The sequence below is a fragment of the Balaenoptera musculus genome, chromosome 9 (assembly GCF_009873245.2).
Source record: "Balaenoptera musculus isolate JJ_BM4_2016_0621 chromosome 9, mBalMus1.pri.v3, whole genome shotgun sequence".
In the NCBI taxonomy this organism is placed as follows: domain Eukaryota; kingdom Metazoa; phylum Chordata; class Mammalia; order Artiodactyla; family Balaenopteridae; genus Balaenoptera; species Balaenoptera musculus.
Genome location: NC_045793.1, coordinates 9,406,617 through 9,427,845, shown reverse-complemented (window position 1 = coordinate 9,427,845; position 21,229 = coordinate 9,406,617). Strand labels below are relative to the sequence as shown.

Below are 21,229 nucleotides of genomic sequence, written 5' to 3'. Positions count from 1 at the left end.
TATAATAAGGACCATGTTAACAGGTTTTATCAGTGTCTTATTATACAGGTGACAAGCAAATCATGATTACTTGGCTGCATGTTAGTCTATAGATCTAACACCTAATACCTAACACTTTTTCTAGTTATTTGGCATGAGTTGTCTTTATTCTTGGGTTGCAAGCATAATAGTGTGAAAAAATATCAAACTACATAAACTTAGAGAAGAGAAAAATTCTTTTTTTCAAGCAGCACAAACCACAGACAAATATTAAGTTAAAGGTCTAATGATAACCCTCATATGTAAAAGGGCTGTAAAAGTTATAGCAATAACCAGAATATGCCCAGAAAAAAAGGGTTTTTTGTCAACCGACATTTCAGGGCAAAGGTTTTTGCATTGTCGAGCAGACACACCATGTGTATATAATCAGTAGATTATAAGTAAAGAAGGAAAAAAGAAGCAACGTTTTAAGACCCTCCTTTGTGCTAGATATACTGCAATCTTTGTGCCAGCTGTGTTCCAAAAACTAAATTATTTAATCCTGATGATAATTTATAGGTGGACATTATTATCTCAATTATGAATACATTCTATCTTGGTGAGATTAAATGATTCACTAAAACGGCAGAAGAGCTATGCTATTCATCCTCACATTAATCTCTCTCTACTCTGTGTGTATAATAAATATACATAATATTTATTATAATAAATGTATAAGATTTTTTAACCTAAAATATTTGGGGGGGGGTCCTTGTTCCTTAAAATGATCCTCAAAAATCTATTAAACTATCAGATAATTTTGATTTCCTCCATAGATATCTCCCTTTTCATATTTACAGTGGTCATCACTACACATGAAGCTCTCAGAATCCCTGGGAACGAGTGAAACTCAAACCTAAGTTCAATAAAACACACATAAAACTTCTGCAGTATGTCATACTAGATAGGACATTAATTGCTTTTCAAATCATTTGAATTACTCTAGACAGACCACAAAAACAAAGAAGTATGCAAGTAGTTTATTTCCCATTTACAGCATACTAGGCCTTTTTATGTGTGTTAAAAGAGCCATACACCAACTGTCATATTAGAGGAATTTTAAAAATGCCTGAGGATAATGAGTGAAATGCTTCTCCTATTGATGGGAGATTAAAGTGTATCACTTGTTGCACATGATACAGGTTATGTAAGACATATGCTCCTAAGACACATGCTCTACATATGATGGATTATATGAACATAGTTCTGTGGCTTTGCAGGATTGGTGCTCTTCTTGACTCTGTCGCTCCACCTGAGACCTCTGGCATCTTTTTTTTATAAATTTATTTTTATTTTATTTATTTTTGGCTGCGTCGGGTCTTCATTGCAGCGCACAGGCTTTCTCTAGTTGCGGTGAGCAGGGGCTACTCTTCCTTGAGGTGCGCGGGCTTCTCATTGCAGTGGCTTCTCTTGTTGTGGAGCATGGGCTCTAGGCGTGCGGGCTCCAGTAGTTGTGGCTCGAGGGCTCTAGAGCTCAGGCTCAGTAGTTGTGGCACACGGGCTTAGTTGCTCCGCGGCATGTGGGATCTTCCCGGACCAGGGCTCGAACCCATGTCCCCTGCATTGGCAGGCGGATTCTTAACCCCTGCGCCACCAGGGAAGCCCCGGCATCCTTTAAATAGTCACAGCAGTCACCCTTTTCATATGACCCAGGGAATTTGCCCCAGCTCCTTATCCAGCCTTCCAGTTCAAGACTTCTTGCTCCTTTGGCAAGCCTGTCTCTTTTCTTTCTGTCCAGCCCTCCAGAGATAACAAGTCAGTCAGTGCGCTACCTCTCCAAGCAGCCCCCCTTGATCCACCATTTGTGAGGTGGCCCTCCGTTCAAAGGTGCAAGGCCTTTCAGTAGACCTCTTGCCCCATCCTTCTGCTTCCCAGGGATGGGGGTGCTAGATACTATACTATGTACCAAATAGAAGACCAGTGTACAAACCAGTTGAAGAACTCACATGGAACAGTCTGAGGGCAAAGGGCAACTGCTGTTATCAGTGAGCAAAGTAAGAGCAAAGCGGTACCAAACATGGAATTTCATTAAACTATGACCCCTGTTTACTTAGCAAGGGGTATGTAGTGAACACTTTTTACAATTATATGTATATCAAAGTAAAATGGAGATCAAAATCAGTATCTGTTAAAGCTAGTTATCGTTCCATTTTAAAACTTATTTGATCATTTAAAATCACTGTAGAGCCTCGTACTACTCAATAATGTGGCATGTGTGGCCTATGTGACTTGTGAAAGGTAAATTGTGTGGGCCAGATAAACTGAAAAATGATGAGTTTTAATGTTTATATAATGATAGGGTTTCCATCACAGAATGGTGAAAGGGTGAGGAACCTGAAAAAGACTGCCTTTCTTAGGTATAACTTGTGTTACCATCCTAAGGAAATAATCCACATTGGATTTATCTCTGCACTTCTACTATCACACAGAACAGTATTTTGCACATAATAGGCACTAGATAAAGATCATTTGAAAGGAAAAAAAAATCTCAGTGGGAATAATAATGTGAAAAGGAGTAGTTATTCTATCATAAAGTAAAAGAGACTATTTGAGAAAGACTTCTGGGTGTGTAATTAGAAAAAAAAAGTTTTTGACATCTAATAGATGTGTATATCCATTTCACTTACTGGTATATTTTCTATTAAGCTTAGAAATAATTATCTGTCGAATGAAAAGAATTGTTTGTAATACATGTACATGAAAATGAAGTTAAAGAGGAAAACATTCAGTCTAAATCCCTCAGATTAGGTGCCCAGTGGTAGTAACTGGTACTAGAAAATATGTTTCTTTTACTTGGTTTAACTGAAAGGTAATATTTAATAACACTTAAGGTAATAGTGACCATGCAATGTTAATGAACAAATAATCCAAAACCACCTTTGAAGTCAAGAATAGAGTAACAGTGCTGCTAGGTTGAGCCTGTATGTATTGCATATGGTGAGCACATCACGATTCCATGAGTACTTCTGAAATTTCGATCAGATTCCACTGCATTCATTTCTCAAGTTACAAACAAATATTTAAAGGGCACTAAATATGTGCTAGGTACTGGGGAAAAATATGGACTAATATCCTGCTCTCATAGGGCCTACATTCTGCTGGAGAGCTCTGTTTTCTACAAGACAGGGGAATAGGTAATCTTTAAATCCAAGAGTTTGAATTGCATCAGTGCTATGACTACTTCATAGATATTGAAGTACCTATGAAGAATATATATTGAATATATTCTTTTATGTCCAGATGCATTTGAATATTTCTTATCATTGGTTTCTAAAGGATTCCCATTAAAAAATAAATGTTGATACCTAGGCCTAATAGGAGGAATCAGTTATTATGAAAATGTTATTATTTGAAAATAATTCCCTTCTCTGTCATGCCAGATCAATGTGGTAGTCATGTGCAAGAAAGTTATTATACATGAGAACAGCATTTATTATCTTCTTATGGGATTAAAAACTAACCACAAATTATAAAAATATTAGTTTAAATTATCTTCAATTAATTTGGAATCTTCTTTTCATTCATATAGCCAGACTGCCCCCTTTTCTAGTTCACTGACTTAGTAGAAAAGGAAATTGAAATATAAGTTTTAAGGGATTATTATTTCTCCTCATTCTTGATGACTTTCTATAACATTGCTTTTCAGATGGTATATTAGAACAAAACATTGGCCTCTATACATAGGTGCCTAAAAATACTATGTAATAAGAAGAAATATGACTTGACTCCTTTAATTCTCTAGAAGTTTCATAATGAAACATACAACTTCCAGACACCACGTTAGGATGTGGTCAATATATTTTTTTGTGGGGCTTTGGAGTAGATTCAGCCAATATTTATCATAACATAGGGACAGATGGTGCCAATGGTCCTTGCTGCCCACATGGTTCCAATGCTGTACTAGAAAAATTAAATACTATGTAGATTACACTTATTTAATCAAGTATTCTGCCAATAAAGCACATTAACTTGTAAGTCTAACTAGCATCCTTTCTCTGAGAGAGGTACATGAGTTACCTAAGAGATCACTGTTACTAATTGTGTCATTTAATCATAGTTTTATCATTTCACTGAGAAAATTTTTATTTCTCAACAATTGAATAACTCTAGAACTCCGTATCTCCAGTGCCTAGCTCTCAAAAACCACACAATCTATCAAAAAACAGTCCTTAAGATCTGTAAGTAATAACTGGTAGTTAAAAGCCCAGGGTCTATAGTTAAACTGCCATGAATAAAATCTTTGCTTAGACACTTACCAGATATGTGACCTGGAGCAAGATGGTAATTTCTTTGTGCCTCAATTTCCTGATATACAAAAACAGAATAAATATAACACCAGCCTTATAGGACCACTGTGAGGTTTAAATGAGATAATACATGGACAATGTCTTGCCATTGCAAGCACCTAACAAATGTTATCTGTGATCGTTGTCATTGCCTTTGTAGTAGCCTTTGTTCCCCTCTGTCACGTATCACCATAGCAATGAGGGGTAAACTAGACTTAAAAGTTGTTTGGTGGTACTCACATAAATGATACAGACACATGAATTTAGACTACATGGGTATATATTTGTGATAGTTTTAGGCTGCATAGGTATTACGTGGTTTGGTTTTTAGAAGCAAGGTATTGGATGATTCTTTTCTCAGGTATTTTAAAGCTAGTGAAAATGGAAATTTGCATTGAAAATTTGAAAATTTAGGGAATATGTTTAGCCATAGGGGATAATCATGCAAAAAAGGAGGGGTGACAAGGGAGACAGAAGAAATAAGCAAAAACTTCATTTGCTTTTGCAAGATTTAGTTGTTCATAGTGAAATTCATTTAATTTTATTGCAATCAAACAACAACACTTTCCATAGAAAGAGGTGGCAGGACGTCTGTGTGTGTGTGTGTCTGTGTTCAAATTTTCTTATGTTATACTTGGCTAAACACCAACTTTCTCCATGACAATCAATTAAGGATTATATTTCATGGTTGAGAGGGTGTCATGCGGAAATTTGATTTCTGTGTCTAAAAATGGCTTAAGGTGAAGAGTTCTCAAGACAGACACAGTTGATTCCCTAACAATTATTGACCCAAAGTAGAGATGGAATTCCATGGTGTTAAACAGACTTTCTTTGACACAAGCTCTGCAATGAAGTGATTCATTTATAAGGGAGGCACCAATTGAAAATACCACTCGAATCATGGTTAATTTCTGTGCTACTTACTTTAATGATATTAATCAGAGTGAACTTATTTCATGACACAGCAATAGTCATAAGAATTGTTCTTCTACAAGTTCTACTTTGAATTTTATAACAATTATTGTGTCATCATGTATCACAAACCCACTGGAAAATATTGCCATGGGATGACATAAAAATGAAGAAGAGACTATTAATGATTATCCTAATTATCCTAGAAAGGAAATCAAAGCTCTTCATCAGTTAACTACGACTCTTATTAGCTGATTAGAGCACCCATGTATAAAATGGGTAGGCAAATTATAACTTGCAAAACTAAGATATTTAGCTATTAAAACTTTCCGCCTTTATCTTTTGTATATAGCCTACGGGGTGCTTCCAAAAAATTCAAAATAATTGTAAATGTTGGCATTTTCAAAAACATTTTCTCTACAATTTTACTTGACAATCCTGTTATAATCAGAAGGAAAGAGACACAACAGTACCTTGGAAACACACTTGTAGTCAAAAGTGAACTGTTTACTTTTTGACTTGGCCTCTGATGAACAGGTGGCCTTGAGCAAATCACTCCATTTTGCAGATCCTTAGTTCCCTCATTTATGATTGGTCCTCCAAATGCCCACCCTGTCTTCTGAAAGCCAAATGAGATAGATGAGTTATAAAGCAGCATATTGCCATGAAATTCTTTGTGTGTTTATTATCACTTTTATACTGTATTCTAAGTATGTGTTTAAATGTAAATCTCACTAATTGACCATGAGATCATCAAGGGCAGGAACCATAGGCAAATTGAAAAAAAAAGAAAGAAAGAAAAAAGAAAAAGATGGATGAATGGATTTTCTTTTGAGAAAAAGGAATTTTCTTGGGACGTTTGTTCCTTAAGATCTAAACAGTAGGCCAACAACATCCGTGAGAATCTTTCATTTATCTGTCGCTGCCTTATAATTATATCTGCCACTCTTTTTTTATTATCAGAAGATTTGAACAGTTCATTTTAAAGTCTAACTTCTCCTTTATACTGACTGCCATGCATGCCTGATGAAATATACCAAATTGAACAGTGGTGCCATTATTAAAACAATCTGATAAAAACCTGCAGTTGTGAGGTACACAGAAGATTATATTTGGTTTCTTCAGGGAATCAAAAGCGTTTCACATTTTGAATTATTTTCTGGAGTCTTTTTATGTGAATATACTACATTTTATCATGCAGAAATATTGTGTATCTTTTTTTCCTCTTGTTAAAAAGAGTGAGCAGTATATCTAAATAAATTGTTATTAAAGTATCAGGTTTTCATATATGACAGGATCCCTATAGAAAGAGGAACCACATTTTAATCAAAACTTGATTCGCTGATAGAAATAATACATTTTTAAAATTTCTTATTCTCTAAGGAGATATTTTTTGCAAATAACCTCACATAAGAGTTTACTAAATGCGGTGTGATTCACATAATTACAGGAAGTCTTCTCTTAACAGGATTCCTATCTGAGCAATTTCATTTACCACTGTCTCTTTAAATAATACCAGTCTCCCAACAACTGGGTTCACATTTCGGTCCAGGGCATTTGAACTATAATTGCATAAAGTACAAACGTTGCTGCTAGCTCTTTAGTTCATAGATACAGAAGTGACAGATGCTCATCAAGATCAGTCACCAATCATGTCACGTCTTTCAGTCTGGCCACCTCGCTTCTGTTACTCAGTTCCTGCAGGGAAAGGACCTCTGTGCTGCTGTTCTGGCCACTTAGAGCTCTCAGAATGCCTTGTGGCTAAGCCCATTTTGTTACAACATTTGTAAGTCTTTTGTCTTGTCTTGTTTATTGAACTGTTTTTACTAAAGTTGCTTTTTTTTTTTTAACCATCATATTTTTTAATTGAAGTATAGTTGATTACTATATTATATGGTACAGGTGTACAATACAGTGATTCATAATTTTTAAAGGTTATACTCCATTTATAGTTATTATAAAATACTGGCTATATTCCCCATATTGTACAATATATCCCTGCTACCCCTATATTGCCTCTCCTGTCTTCCCTCTCCCACTGGTAACCACTGGTTTGTTCTCTATATCTGTGAGTCTGCTTCTTTTTTGTTATATTCACTAGTTTGTTGTATTTTTTAGATTCTACGTATAAGTGTTATCATACAGTATAAGTCTTTTCAGCACATGGTTATTAATAGGTTTTGGTTGCTCTAGAGTCTGGAAACTAAAATTACCGGAGATTGAAATAAATATTTTGTATCACTAAAAAGTTTCCAGGCTTTTTAATGTCCTCATTTGCAAGTTTCTTGATGCTTCTTGAAGAAAGAATCTGCTCTTAACCGAGAGAAAGTGATTGCAGCATTTGCCAAAAATTGTGTAATTGTGTAAAAAGCAGTTTTATGGAACAAGTTAATGTCTTCTTATGCTCCCATGTATTATCAAGGAAAGGGAAATGCATCATGACTGACTTTTTTAAAGGCCTTCTTTTTTCTTTTTCTAATCTCTGAGCCAGTTTATTTTGGGTATAAAGGAGAAAATGAAATTTAGTTTGTGAAGCAAATAGTACATTGCATTTGTCCTCCTGATTAAAAACTTGTAGAAAAATTTTTCAAATAATCTTGAAAACTGTCACAGGAACAATTCCTAAATGAATGATTCCTCACAAATTCGCCGTCTTGTGATTCTGCTATGATTTCGGAAAATGCACAATGCACTCATTCCTAATTTTAATTTGTCTTGGAATCTTACTCCAAATTAATACCTACATGATATGTGATGCATATCCCTATGTACAACTTCTTAATTACATGCAGTTGATAACCACTTTAACAAAGCAGGTTTCTCAACTTTCTTAATATTTCCATTGGGTATTCAGCTTCTTTAAGAAAATACTGAGAAATAATGATAAAGATAAAAGTAGTAATTTGTGTTTGTTTCTTTTCTCTAAGCAATTCGTTCACTGAGAAAAACATGTATTTTTTCTTTTCAACCAGAAGATAGGAGAGGACACTCTGTACATACCCAATATTTTTTCCCAAATGTTAGAATGTTAGTCACTTCAGTGAATTCTACCCCTACTATCTACACCCTCAAGTTACCCCTTCCACGTTTTTCACTCAGGCTCATCTCAAATCCGTGTATCAGGCAGTGGTCACCTTGGCATGAGTACAAGGATTTAATGTGTAAATTCAACAGTATTCAGAGATGTATTAAATGGGCAAATCACTTTTCAGTGACTACTTTAACAATGGATGACCTTTAAATGGTAATGACTTGGGTTGGATTCAAACCAGTGACCTAGAAGTTTAAGGTCCTGAAGCCCATTACTAATCTGCTGAGACATGTCAGGATGCACAGAATCACTGACTTTAAAATGCCTTAAAACTGGTCAGAGATGACATCGTAACCAGAAAAGAAGGAATGTGTTTTTCAGGTTCCTGCAGACAACGGGCACCTTCGTGTTTTTCATCTCTAGTTACTGTCATCTCAGTAGTCTTATCTAGTCTCCTACACTCCCTGTTGTCTTGTAGAAATACTTTTCTGTCAGAGTTTATGCTTTCATATGATAAACATTTAGATCAAGGCCTGTCACAGTTGCAAGCATTTAAGATGCATTTAGAAAATGCACCTTCGTGTTGTATTTGAATTGACATTTTCCCTACATAAAAATCTTCAAAACGTATACCAGTAAAGGCCAACGTCTTAAAAGCGGGCCTCCTTTTATGCTTAGTAAGAGTTATCCTTTAGGAAATTGCATAAGCTTCTAATCAGCACTGGCTAATTGTAGGTGCTTTCAGCCAGAACATGCAATGGGGCACACAATTAGCAAACTGAAGAAATGTTTAATTGCATGTGCAATTTTAACCTATTGTCAAGAGGGAAAATTGAAAGGATGAAAACAACCATTTTGACTGTGGTTAAGAAAGAATTAAAATATATCCAGAAGAGTGTGGACCCTCAAGGAACAAACCTCATTTCAAACAATGAGCTGTCTGACCTTGGACAAGTCACCTAGTTAACTCTAAGCATCAGTTTTCTCCTTTGTAAAATGGGATCATCATGCTTTTATTGTAAAGTCGTGGTGGGGACATGAGATAGAAGCTCTAAATCACCTAACGCAGTTTAAGTCATATGACAGCTACTCTAGGAAGTGATGGCTATTATAACTATTAATATGAATATTAATCACCTTGATGCTCTCCCTACCATAACATCAAAATGTAATCCTTGGTTTACCCTACATTTAACCAGTCACTATGGTGTAAAACTGCTATGAAACACACTGTCCATCATACTCACCAATGTTCCTTCCATTGAGCTCTAATATACAGTAAAAGAGCTCTGGACTTGAAATCAGGAAAGTGAGTTTTAATTCTGGTCTTGTTGTTTACTCATGTGATCTTGAGCAAATCATTTAACATCTGTGAACCTCAGACTTTTTAGCTATAAAACAGAGACCTACTTCATGAGATCATTGAAAGAGTTACATAATATGAAAGAAGGTAGCATTGTGCTTGACATTTTAGGAACTTAATAGTGTTTAATTAATGCTAATAAATTGCTTCCAAATATAGTAAGCGCCTTCAGAAATTTATACTTGGAATTAAGTCTGTTTTCTTTTACAATTTGATATATTTTTTATGCCAGTGCTTTGAGTTAGTTGTCTTTTTTTTTTAACTTTTTATTTTATATTGGAGTATAGTTGATTAACAATGTTGTGATAGTTTCAGCTGCACAGCAAAGCGACTTAGCCATACATATACATGTATCCATTCTCCCCCAGACTCCCCTCCCATCCAGGCTTAGTTGTCTTTTTTTGGGCATTGTTTGCCAAAAAAATTCTGCAAACAGAACTAATTTATTCGGTCCAATCTCTGTAATCCATTAGAATTGTTTCCTCATATTCTCTATATGTATTTTTGAGTTTTCCTCTTTTAATTTTCTCATTGCATGTGAGTTCTTTTTATTGGAAATGGTTAAGGTATAAATTATTACTAAGCTAACCTAGGCTCCAGGGTCCTTAGAAAAGAGAAAGGCGTTGGAAATCATAGATTTAGTTCCCATTCTACCATTATGACCTTTGACTAGTCACCTCCACTCTCTCACCTGTTGTTTTCTCATCCATCAAATGATGATGTTGCTGATGGTACTGTTTTTATTAATATCAAACAAAATTCTGAGCAATGAAATACATTTTTAAATTACAAAGTAGTGTTACTATATTAAAGAATGCCGGAATAAAGACATCGGTAAACATGAAGTTTGAATATTTATACCCTGGTTTTATGAAGCTGAAAATAATATTTTGAGTTTAGGGAAAAATTAGATACTTTAAGAAAATAATTAGAAAATTAGAAAAGTAAGTGTTAATGTAAAAAAAAAAAACAAGTGATGAAATTAAAACTCAGATCCCCCAGAGAGCTGAGGAGGAGAGCTACTGTTTGTAAGGAATAAAGAAAATACATTTTCTGTGAAAGTAGTTGGAGTAGTGTATAAACAATAATTTCATTTTTAGTATCTAGATTTGCATGGATCTCCACTTATTCCAACACCATTTCTTGAAAAGACTATCCTTTTCTCATTCACGTGTTTTTACTCCTTTGTCAGAGAACAGTTGACTGTATTTGCGAGTCTATTTCTGGGCTCTCTATTCTGTTCCATTGGTCTCTTTGTCTATTTGCTTGTTCACCAATACCACACTGTTTGTTTGTTTGTTTTTTTTTTAAAGGTTTTTTTTTTTTTTAATTATTGGCACCTTTAATTATTATTTATTTTATTTTATTTTATTTTGGCTGTGTTGGGTCTTCGTCTCTGTGCGAGGGCTTCCTCCAGCTGCGGCAAGCGGGGGCCACTCTTCATCGTGGTGCGTGGGCCTCTCACTATCGTGGCCTCTCCCGTTGCGGAGCACAGGCTCCAGACACGCAGGCTCAGCAGTTGTGGCTCACGGGCCCAGCTGCTCCGCGACATGTGGGATCCTCCCAGACCAGGGCTCGAACCCGTGTCCCCTGCATTAGCAGGCAGACTCTCAACCACTGCACCACCAGGGAAGCCCTACCACACTGTTTTGATTACTGTAACTTTATAATGTCCTGAAATCAGGTACTGTGAGTCCTCTAACTTTTTCAGAAATATTGTGTTGGTCATTCTAGGTCTTTTGTTTTTCCATATAAACTTTAGAATCAGTGTAACAGTATCCACACAATAATTTACTGGGATTTTGGTTGGGATTGTGTTTAACCTGTAGATCAAATTGAGAAGAAAGAAGACCCTAACAGGACTGAGTGTTCCTACCCATGAGAATGGAATATCTCTGAATTTATTTGCTTCATCTTTGATTTATTTCATCAACATTTTGTAATTTTTCTCATATAAATCTTGTATGTATCTTGCTAGGCTTCTACCTGAGTACCTTATTTTTCATGTGCTAATGTAAATTGTTTTGTGTTTTTAATTTCAAATTCTAATTGTTCGTTGCTGGTATATAGGGAAGCAATTAACTTTCGTATATTAACCTTGAATTCTGCAACCTACTGTAATCATTTTTTGTTCCAGGAGTTTGTTGTTGTTGATTCTTTGGAATTCTCTACATGAACAATCATGTCATCTACATACAAAGACAGTTTCCATTTTTCCTTCCCAATATGTATAACTTTAATTTCCTTATCTTATTGCATTAGCTAGGTGTTCCATTCAATTTATAATGTTGAATAGGAGTGGTGACAGTTAACGTCCTTGGCTTGCTATCTATCTTAAGGGGAAAGCATTTAGTTTCTTGACATTTAGTATGATATTAGCTGTAGGTTTTTGTAGACATTCTTTATGAAGTTGAGGAAGGTGCCATCTATGCCATGTTTGCTAAGAATTTTTATCATAAAAGTGTGTTGACTTTTCAGTCTTTTCTTTATCTATTGACATGATTACATGATGCAAACTATGACATTTAGAATGGATAAACAGCAAGATCCTACCATATAGCACAGGGAACTAGATCCAGTCTCCTGGGATAAACCATAATGGAAAAGAATATTAAAAAAAGAAGGTATATATGTGTATAACTGAGTCACTTTGCTGTACAGCAGAGACTGGCACAACATTGTAAATCAACTATATTTCAATTAAAAATAAATAAATAAATAAAAGATTTTTCTTTTTCGCCCATTGATGTGATAGACTACATTAATTGATTTTTGAGTATTGAACCAAACCTGCATAACTGGAATAAAGTCCCCCTAGCCATGGTGTATAATTCTTTTTATACACTGCTGGATTGTATTTGCTAATATTTTGTTGAGGATATTTGCATTTATGTTCATGAGAGATATTGGTCAGTAATTTTCATTTCTTGTAATATCTTGGTCTGGTTTTGGTATTAGGGTTATATTCATCTCATGAAAGGAGTCTGAAATGTTCTGTTCTCTTCAGTTTTTTGGGAGACTTTGGAGATTTTGAGAGGATTGGTATTAATTCTTTTTTTCAATGTTCGGTAGTACTCACCTGTGAATCCCTATGGTCCTGGGCTTTTCTTTGTTGTGAGGTCTTTGATTAATGATTCATTCTCCTTATTAGCAATTGGTCTGTTCAGATTTTCATTTTCTTTATGATAGGTTGTATGTTTCTAGAAATTTGTCCATTTTTTCTGGGTTATTCAATTTGTTGGCATGTAATTGTTCATAGTAGTCTTTTATGCTCCTTTGTATTTGTCTGATATCAGCTGTAAGGTCTCCTCTTTCACTTATAATTATAATTTTGTCTTTTTTTGTTGTTGTTGTTTTTGGTAAGTCCAGCTAAAGGTTTCTCTATTTTATCTTTTCAAAAAATTAGCTCTCAATTTCATTGATCTTTTATATTGTCTTTTTATGCTCTATCTCATTTATTTCACTCTAATGCTTGTTATTTCCTTCCTCCTGCTACTTTAGGCTTAGATTATTTTTCTTTTTCTCGTCCCTTGAAGTATAAAGTTAGGATGTTCCTTTCAGCTCTTTCTTTTTACTTAATGTAGTCATTTATTGCAATGGATTTTCTTCTTTGAACTGCTTTTGCTGTATCCCATAAGTTTTGATATGTTATATTTTCATTTTCATTTGTCTCAAGTTTATTTTTATTTACCTTTTGATTTTTTTCTTTGACCCATTGGTTATTCGTAGCATGTTGTTTAATCTGAGATGGGCAGATCTTTCTGTTGTATTCCCATGATTATACAGTGGTTCTGTTGATGTGTAGTTAGGTCTAAGTGGAGAGCAAGCATTCTGTAGTCCAGTGATTAGGTCTCAGTCTTTTAGTGAGCTTGAGCACCTGGTATGTGACCTTCACAAGTACTTTTTCCCTCTTATGTGATACAGGAAGACCAGAGGTGGCTGAAAATGGTAATTTCTCTTCCACCATGTGGAAGACCAGAGGAGGCTGGACTTGGGCATTGCTCTTCGCCAAGATTGGTTTGACTCTAGTCAAACCCCAGTCTGTTAGGGCCAAGTAAGTCTAGGCTAGGCCTATTTTAAGGAGTACATAATGTTCTGGTTTTTCAAAATTTTTACTTTTCCTTTTCCCCTGCTGGAAGCACAAGGATTTTATCCCACCTTTATTCTGAAAACCTGGTGGTCCTCCCAGAGGTAAATCTCATGGAAGTGTGGGTGCCTCCTCCCAAGGCTGGGCCCCCAAGGATTTTTGTCTCTGAAGCTAGTCCACACTCTGTCTCCAGTAATTAGTCAATTACTCTTTATGTTCTCCTACCTGTTGCTGGCTCCAGCAGTGATTTCTATTCCCCGTATGTTGTGATTCTCTACATTTGCCTCTCTCTGCTTTGCCTGGTGACCTCAATTCTCTGATTAAGCTAAGAAGCATTACTGATTTTTTGTTTGTTCAGTTTTTTTCTTGAGAGGACTAGATTAATGATTTCCAAGCACTTTACATGTCTGACCAAACTAATCTCTTTTTTTTTTTTTTTTAAAGTACGTTTGCAACAACTAGATAACACTTCAGTTTTCTGAGAGTCTGCTTTCAGGAAGCCCAATGGTACATAAAGACATAGTACCTATATGTTTATAAAAATTCCATCTGACAATGAAAAATTCACCTCTCTCGGCAGTAAAAATATATTGTGCCAGGCATTCAAAGGAAGGTTTTAAAGAATAAGAGGTCAAAGACGTATTTACATATTTGTATCTTTTTAAGGCATCTTTGATTGCAATAGCTATGTGAGAAAAGAAACTATAAAATATCAGTCTTTGTTTATCTCGAAATCTCGTTAGTTAGCTCTGCATGCAGGTAGACCACCATAAATGAACACCCACAGAGTCTGCAGTCCAGGGGGGGGGGATTCCTGTAGCACAATGCAAAACTTAGATACAATCCATCAAATACTGCACACTGAACATATGCTTGCAAGCCAGCCAATGATAAGGATCACAATATCCTCTAAGGAAAATTGGGAAGCATACCTAAAATTATACTGGCCTTATCAAAGGAATCCGAGGGCAGTGCAAAATCCAAAAAGGATATGCACAAAAAATTGCTTAGGTTCTACTTAGTATCATTTACCTGAATAATACGGAGTTAAGGCTCTGGGGGAAAAAAAAAAATGTAGATTAAACAAGGACTTTTTTTTCCTAAGCCATTTTATCACCATTTTGTTCTTTAGAGGAAAAAATAAATAAGGCCAGGGGCTTATCTGATGGCAGCAGAGTTATTCTTTAGCTAGACAGTTGTACAGGACTGATAGCTGGTATGCTTCAGGAGATCTCTATTCATTACTTAAATATTTTTCTCAATGTTTGGTGAAGCCACTAACCCTAGTCCCCCAGATGCTCCTTGCCGCTTAGCCATCCGTGGAGGTCTCCTCAAAGCGCCTGGCCTATTTGAAGCTGCGGGTAGCACTTAGCGGTCACAGTACTGCCACCACCCTACTCTCATGTTTGTCATGCTGGGCCAGTGCCCATGCTGTACTGGTTGTCAAATATTTGGAATATCATCCTTTAAATTGTGGAAGAAGCAGACTGTAATGTATGATGCCAAGAAACTTCCTTCCCATCTTTAAAAATTATTTTAATGATTTAACCTATAGACAGGGGTGCTATTTAGAGTTTAATACCTTTAATTTCAATCCTGTAGTCATTTGGATACAAATGATATCATTAAGTATGATTTTTAAATATTGCATATATATAGAATTGTTTCTGAAGTAGAATAGGATGATATATACTCTGGTATCCTATTGGCAGATTTATTCTGAAGTTGAGAAATTCATAGGTTTTAAAGTAACCCATCCCCAAAATACTCTTTCCACCAAGTCTTACAAGCATGAAAGAGATGACCTCTCATATCCAATCAGCAGGCAATCCAGTGAACGTGAGTGGAAAAAATACAAGATATACGTGTGACCCACCTGGAAAGTGATGAAAAAAGTAATATTTGAGTTGAAATTCTTGTCTCAACAAAGTGACAACAAGAAACAGGGAGAAGGATGAGCTTTGCTGAAGAGTGAATTAATCATTTTGAGGAAGATTTGCTTTTTATTACCTATTTAATTTTGAAGAAAAGTAGCAATGTTGTATTTTCTTTGAAAGCAAGTAAGGCAAATCTTTTTCTTTTTCATTGTGAAACAACAACACAGACTCTAATTGATATTAAATAATTTTTCTTGAATGCAGGTTCTAGAGAAACCATTCAAGTTGGTATCCACTTATTACTGCATCTGTGCACTTTACTACCTCTGAAGCATTGTATCAAAATAGATGAACATAAATCAGGAAATGTCTATTAATCTTATTCTATTAGAAGGGCAGAACATTGCAAACTTATTTAGAAAGAGTTCTATTGAGAAAGATTTTTCTATACTCTAAATCAGAGCTGTCCAATAGAATCTCTGCAGTGGTAGAAACGTTCTATATCTGCTTTATCCAGTATAATTGCCAATAGCCACGTGTGGCTATTGAGGGCTAGAAATTTGACTAGTGTGACAAGGGTCTGATTTTTAAATTTCATTTCATTTTTCATTATCTTAAATTTATATTAAACCCTTCACAAGCGTAAGGTACTTCAATGGACAGCACCACCATATATTTTTGAACTTTAGTCATCTGGTAACCCATTTACCCAGAGTCTCCCATTTCTGAATGATTATTAATAGTGTCAGAATTTGTATTTTAAAAAATAATGGTTTTGCATGTCTTCCATTTTAATTTTCAGGTGCCTGTTTTTAACGTCCTTGAACATACTAAGCATCATATGTAGACAATATTGAAAACTTCAAAATTAAGACAAATTTACTTCCATGCAAGTAATATATGCATTGACCACGTTGCTAACATACCCCAGGAAAGCTTTGCTGTTGCTCTTACATCATACTGATAGTGTCTGTTTTTATGTGAAACAAATCTTCAAGGGAATCTTTAAAAACAAAGATTTTTTTTTTTCTCACAAAGCAAGTTATCCTTCCAATAAATTCTGAATTCATTATTGTTACAGGAGAGGAAGCAGAGTCAGCAGATGTATCTCTGCTTGTAAGACATCCTGGACCTATTGTGCACTAATATTTAGTCAATTAATAGGAACTTCAATAACACTATTATTTTCAGTTCTACTGATAAATCAACATCCTAAACTGAAATAAGCCACATGGCTTCAACAAAGTGAAACAGAGGCAACAGACATTTCTCTGGAAGGAATTCCAGGAGGGCTGGTTAAGCATAGTAGCCTCATGGCATGACTGCTTCATTTGGTTATGTCTACAAAGAAGGCAGAAATCAAACCAAGTAAACTATTTTTAGAACTAGTAACTCTGTCATCCTTAAGGTCCAACAAAACAAATATCTGTGGTCTTAAATAGGCTGCAAACTCATCTTTATCAGTTTTTTTTCTTGTATTTACTTTACTTCTGGTCTTGTTTTATTTGTCTTTCAATTTCTCTCTCCCTTCTTTGCTCCAAGTCTCTCATCATTTTTATTTTCTTCTCTGATCCACTCCCTCCATCAGTGCTTTCTTGAATTTCATCTTCAAATATTTTAAGTAAGAGACTTCTATAGGTCATATGCCCATCCATTTTGATTGTTAGGTGAATCATATTTCAAAATTGCCTTTGAAGAAATTAATTGATACAAAAAGTTGGAGCTCTAAAGAGAAGGAAACAATGTCAAATAGTAAATACATTTTATACCCTGCAAGCATGGAGACAGAATATTTTTGCATTGACACACATGGTCAATTTTAAAGTATGCCATTTCCTCTCACTGTAAAAAATTACTTAATTATGTCAGCAGTCTCCAGGGTGCCACATGCATTGTAAGCTTAGCCTCACTGCCCATTCCCAGAAATTACATTATATTATATTCTAGTAATGATATATGGGGCAGGGGAATAAAAAATGTTTTAGATGACATGATTTGGGATGGAAATCTGATAAATGCAGATACTAATTTATTATATAGAATTGTGAATTTAGAGGGAATCTTAGAACTCATCATTTGACAGATGAAGAAGCTGTTATAGTGATAGACTGAGTGACCTGTTCAAGGTCAGATTATAATTAATAGAGAGATCCTAAGTCCATGTTATTATCAGACTCTTACAAATAGGGTATACTTAAACGTAAACTGGGTCCTGTGTTTGCCAAATAAGCTAGAGCAGCAGTCCCCAACCTATTTGGCACCAGGGACCAGTTTCATGGAATGCAGTTTTTCCACGGACGGGGTGGGGGAGATGATTTAGGCAGTAATGTGAGCGATGGGGAGTGGTAGATGAAGCTTCACTCACTCGCCACTCCCCTCCTGCTGTGTGGCCCGGTTCCTAATAGGACACGGACCGGTACCTGTCCATGGCCCGGGGGTTGGGGACCCCTGAGCTAGAGAACACGAAACTAATGCACGGTTAGTTGGTGTCAGATATTCCCTGCATTCTACATATGTCAGGTGTGTGGAAAACAGTCAAGGGCAGTCAGGGAACTTTGAGTAACTGACAAGGTGAAAATGCAGTCTGGTTCTTAATTAGGCTATTAGGCTAGAAACACCCTCAAACCCTATCTAGGTATTGTCTGTTGACTCAAGCGAAACCCAAGCATAAATATGGACTCTAAGAGTGGGGGAGAAATGTCACCAAAAGCTCCTTTCCTGGCAACCTTTCTTTAAAAGGGCACTTCTTGGGACTTCCCTGGCAGTGTCGTGGTTAAGAATACACCTGCCATTGCAGGGGACACAGGTTCAAGCCCTTGTCCAGGAAGCTCTCACATGCCGTGGAGCAGCTAAGCCCGTGCACCACAACTACTGATCCCGCGTGCCACAACTACTGAAGCCCGCGCGCCTACAGCCCATGCTCCGCAACAAGAGAAGCCACCTCAATGAGAATCCCGTGCAATGCAACGAAGAGTAGCCCCCACTGGCCGCAACTAGAGAAAGCCTGCACGCAGCAATGAAGACCCAATGAAGCCAAAAATAAATCAATTAATTCATTTAAAAAAATAAAAGGGCACTTCGTTCTACCTAGGTGATCAGATCCCTAAAACTTCTGGGATATAAAATGCTGAAATTTTCTCATAAAAATGGTCAGCTGCTGTCCACTGAGCTGAGAGGAGGGGCCTCTCAACAGCAAGGATTTGATTATTTGATTGGGAAGGACCCTTGTTCCCTTGGTCATCTCATGATTTTAAGATGCTCAAACATTACCCTTGTGATAATGCTTCCATAACAGATTTGGGCTAAAAAGCGTTTAGGGTGAGGTGTTGACCTCAGTCTCAGTATATTAACTAACATAATCCATTTAGATAGGACAGAGCATTTGGGGCAGATAGTTCTTTGTTGCGTTGGTTGTCTTGTGCATTGTAGAATGACTAGCAACATCCCTAGCCTCTGGATGCCAGTTACAACCCTACTGGTGACAACAACCAAGAATATTTCTAAATATCGCCAAATCTTCCCCAAGGAGCCAAATCTCCCTGCACTGAGAGCCACTGTGGTAGAGGAATGGATGTCAAGTCACCTTTGTGTTGTACCTGCTGTGTTTCATGTATTCTATGGGTGCTGGTGATACACTGGCGACCGGAACAGAAATGGCACCTGCCCTTAGGTATGTAGCATAGTGATTAAGGCAGGCATTAAGCAATTAAATAAATACAAATGACTAATTGTAATAAGTAAGTGAGATGAAGGAAAAGAATGAGGTCCATGGAGGATCTTCTCAGCCTGGGTGGCCAGGGAAAGGCCATCTGGGCAAGTTTTGAAATCTGAAGAATGAGTGGGATTTATCTAGATGGTTTGTTATAGGAAAATCAATTTTAGGAGGAGGGAAGGCCGAGAGCCTGGAAAGAGTCTGATGCAATAGAGGAATCATAAAAGTTCAGATGGCCAGAGCAGAATAAGTAAGGAGAACAGTGGCGCAAGCTGAGGCTGGGGAGAGAATCAGGGCCATAATCTTACAGATTCATGCATATCACGCTAATAAATTAAGAATTTATTCTAAGTAAATCAAGAAGCCATTGAATGTCCAAATTCTGGATGCTCGAGATTAAAATGCATTAAGTTCCGTTGCCTTGAAGTACAAACTGCAAAATCCAATGGTGGACCTTCGGGATAGCCTAGCAAAATGCATCCTTGAAATGAAAGTCACCCTTGTAAAAGTTGGCAAGCCTGACTATGTGAATTCAGAAATTTCAGGCATTATTCTGTATAATCTATTGGCGTAGTGGTGACATTTTTCATGTCTTTCTTAGTAGCCATTGGTGCTTGCCCTATCAGAGTCATTTCTAGAAGCCAAGATCAAGAGCTAGTGGGGGTACCTGGATGCTTTAGGGGGAAGCTCATAAGTTAACAGATATTAATAAAACTTCCGCTTCTGTTCTTGGCCACGTCCTATGCCTGCCTCATCACCTCCTCACTCCTTGTTCTCCAGGTGTGAGTCTGGCGCTCCTCAGTCGTGACGGCCTGGTTAACCATTGTGTCTCCCTGATATCATCGCCACGTTTCAACAGGGCCCCTGCTTCTTGAGTGTTCAGTTCAGAATAAGCTTTGAGATGGTCAGGTTTCACTTTATCTCGTTCCTCTTTCTCATTTCTTTTCAGGTCTGTCATTAGGTTCTCTGTTCAACTGATGGAAACCCTAAGTAAAAGAAAATTTTTTGTGCATACGTTTGTTTGATAATCAAAATAAGAATGTTCCCTCAATCTTTCAAGGGTTAATTCTTCAGGCCCAGCCATAAGGTACTACTTGATTCTTGATAATTGATAGAGAAGTCTGAAGGGTAGGCATAGCACTTGTCTTGCCATTTCATGCAGGGAGCAGGTCACACAAAGTGACACTTTTGATTATATATGCATTAACAGCTATGATCTATGGTACCTGTTTGTATCTGTTACATGAATGATGGGCTTATAAGCCAAAGATAAAGCTACTGTATTCACACCTGAGGCCTGAGAAGTGGCAGTTTAGTAAAAGAACTAGGAAAAACAAAACTGTATAAAAATACCAAAGAAATAAACATGAAACAAGAAAGAGCCTGCCTCTTTACCTAAGAATGCATTACTGTCTACCTGGTATTATATAACTTAGACACCTGAACTTCCCCACTAAGCTATAAAGAACTCACTTCTACTTGCTGCTACAGCTCCCTTCACTGTAACGTGCAGCACCTCACCTGGAGCAGGTCTTCAATGACTACATATTGAACAAATTATTCAGTATATATACATATCAACAGAAATAAGAAGGTAGCACTTGTTGGCAATATTTTTTGGCATCATTTTTTTTTGTTCCCTTTTGAGAAACTCTTTTGCTGAAGATTAAATGCTTTTAAATAATTTTAAAATAATTACACTAATTAGTACATACAAATGAGCTTTTTAGCTTGAAACATTAGCATGCTATTGTACACTGTGACTGTACCTTAAAATGGCAGTTTTGTGCTCTCCGGTCTCTGTTTAAGGAAAAAAAAAAGAAAAGGTTGATTCTTAAATTCAGGTGCCTTGGTTGATTTATGAATGTTTTAGATATGAATTAAATTTCAGAAGTATAAAGGTTCCAAGTCACCACGGGAATTAAATACGATCTTTTAAGAGA

At 36.4% G+C, this 21,229-nt stretch overlaps 1 protein-coding gene and 1 long non-coding RNA gene across 3 annotated transcripts in view; one reads left to right on the top strand and one right to left on the bottom strand.

Moving 5' to 3' along the window:
- The window catches only part of CNTNAP2 (contactin associated protein 2), a 2,064,798-nt gene that overhangs the window by 524,357 nt on the left and 1,519,212 nt on the right, over positions 1 to 21,229 (top strand). The gene's annotated exons all lie outside the window — the stretch shown is intronic.
- Positions 17,102 to 21,088, bottom strand: LOC118901038. Its single transcript, XR_005021279.1, has 3 exons — positions 21,056 to 21,088; positions 19,954 to 20,272; positions 17,102 to 17,299 (listed from the first exon to the last, which is right to left on the bottom strand). It is a non-coding gene; the product is annotated as an uncharacterized LOC118901038 (long non-coding RNA).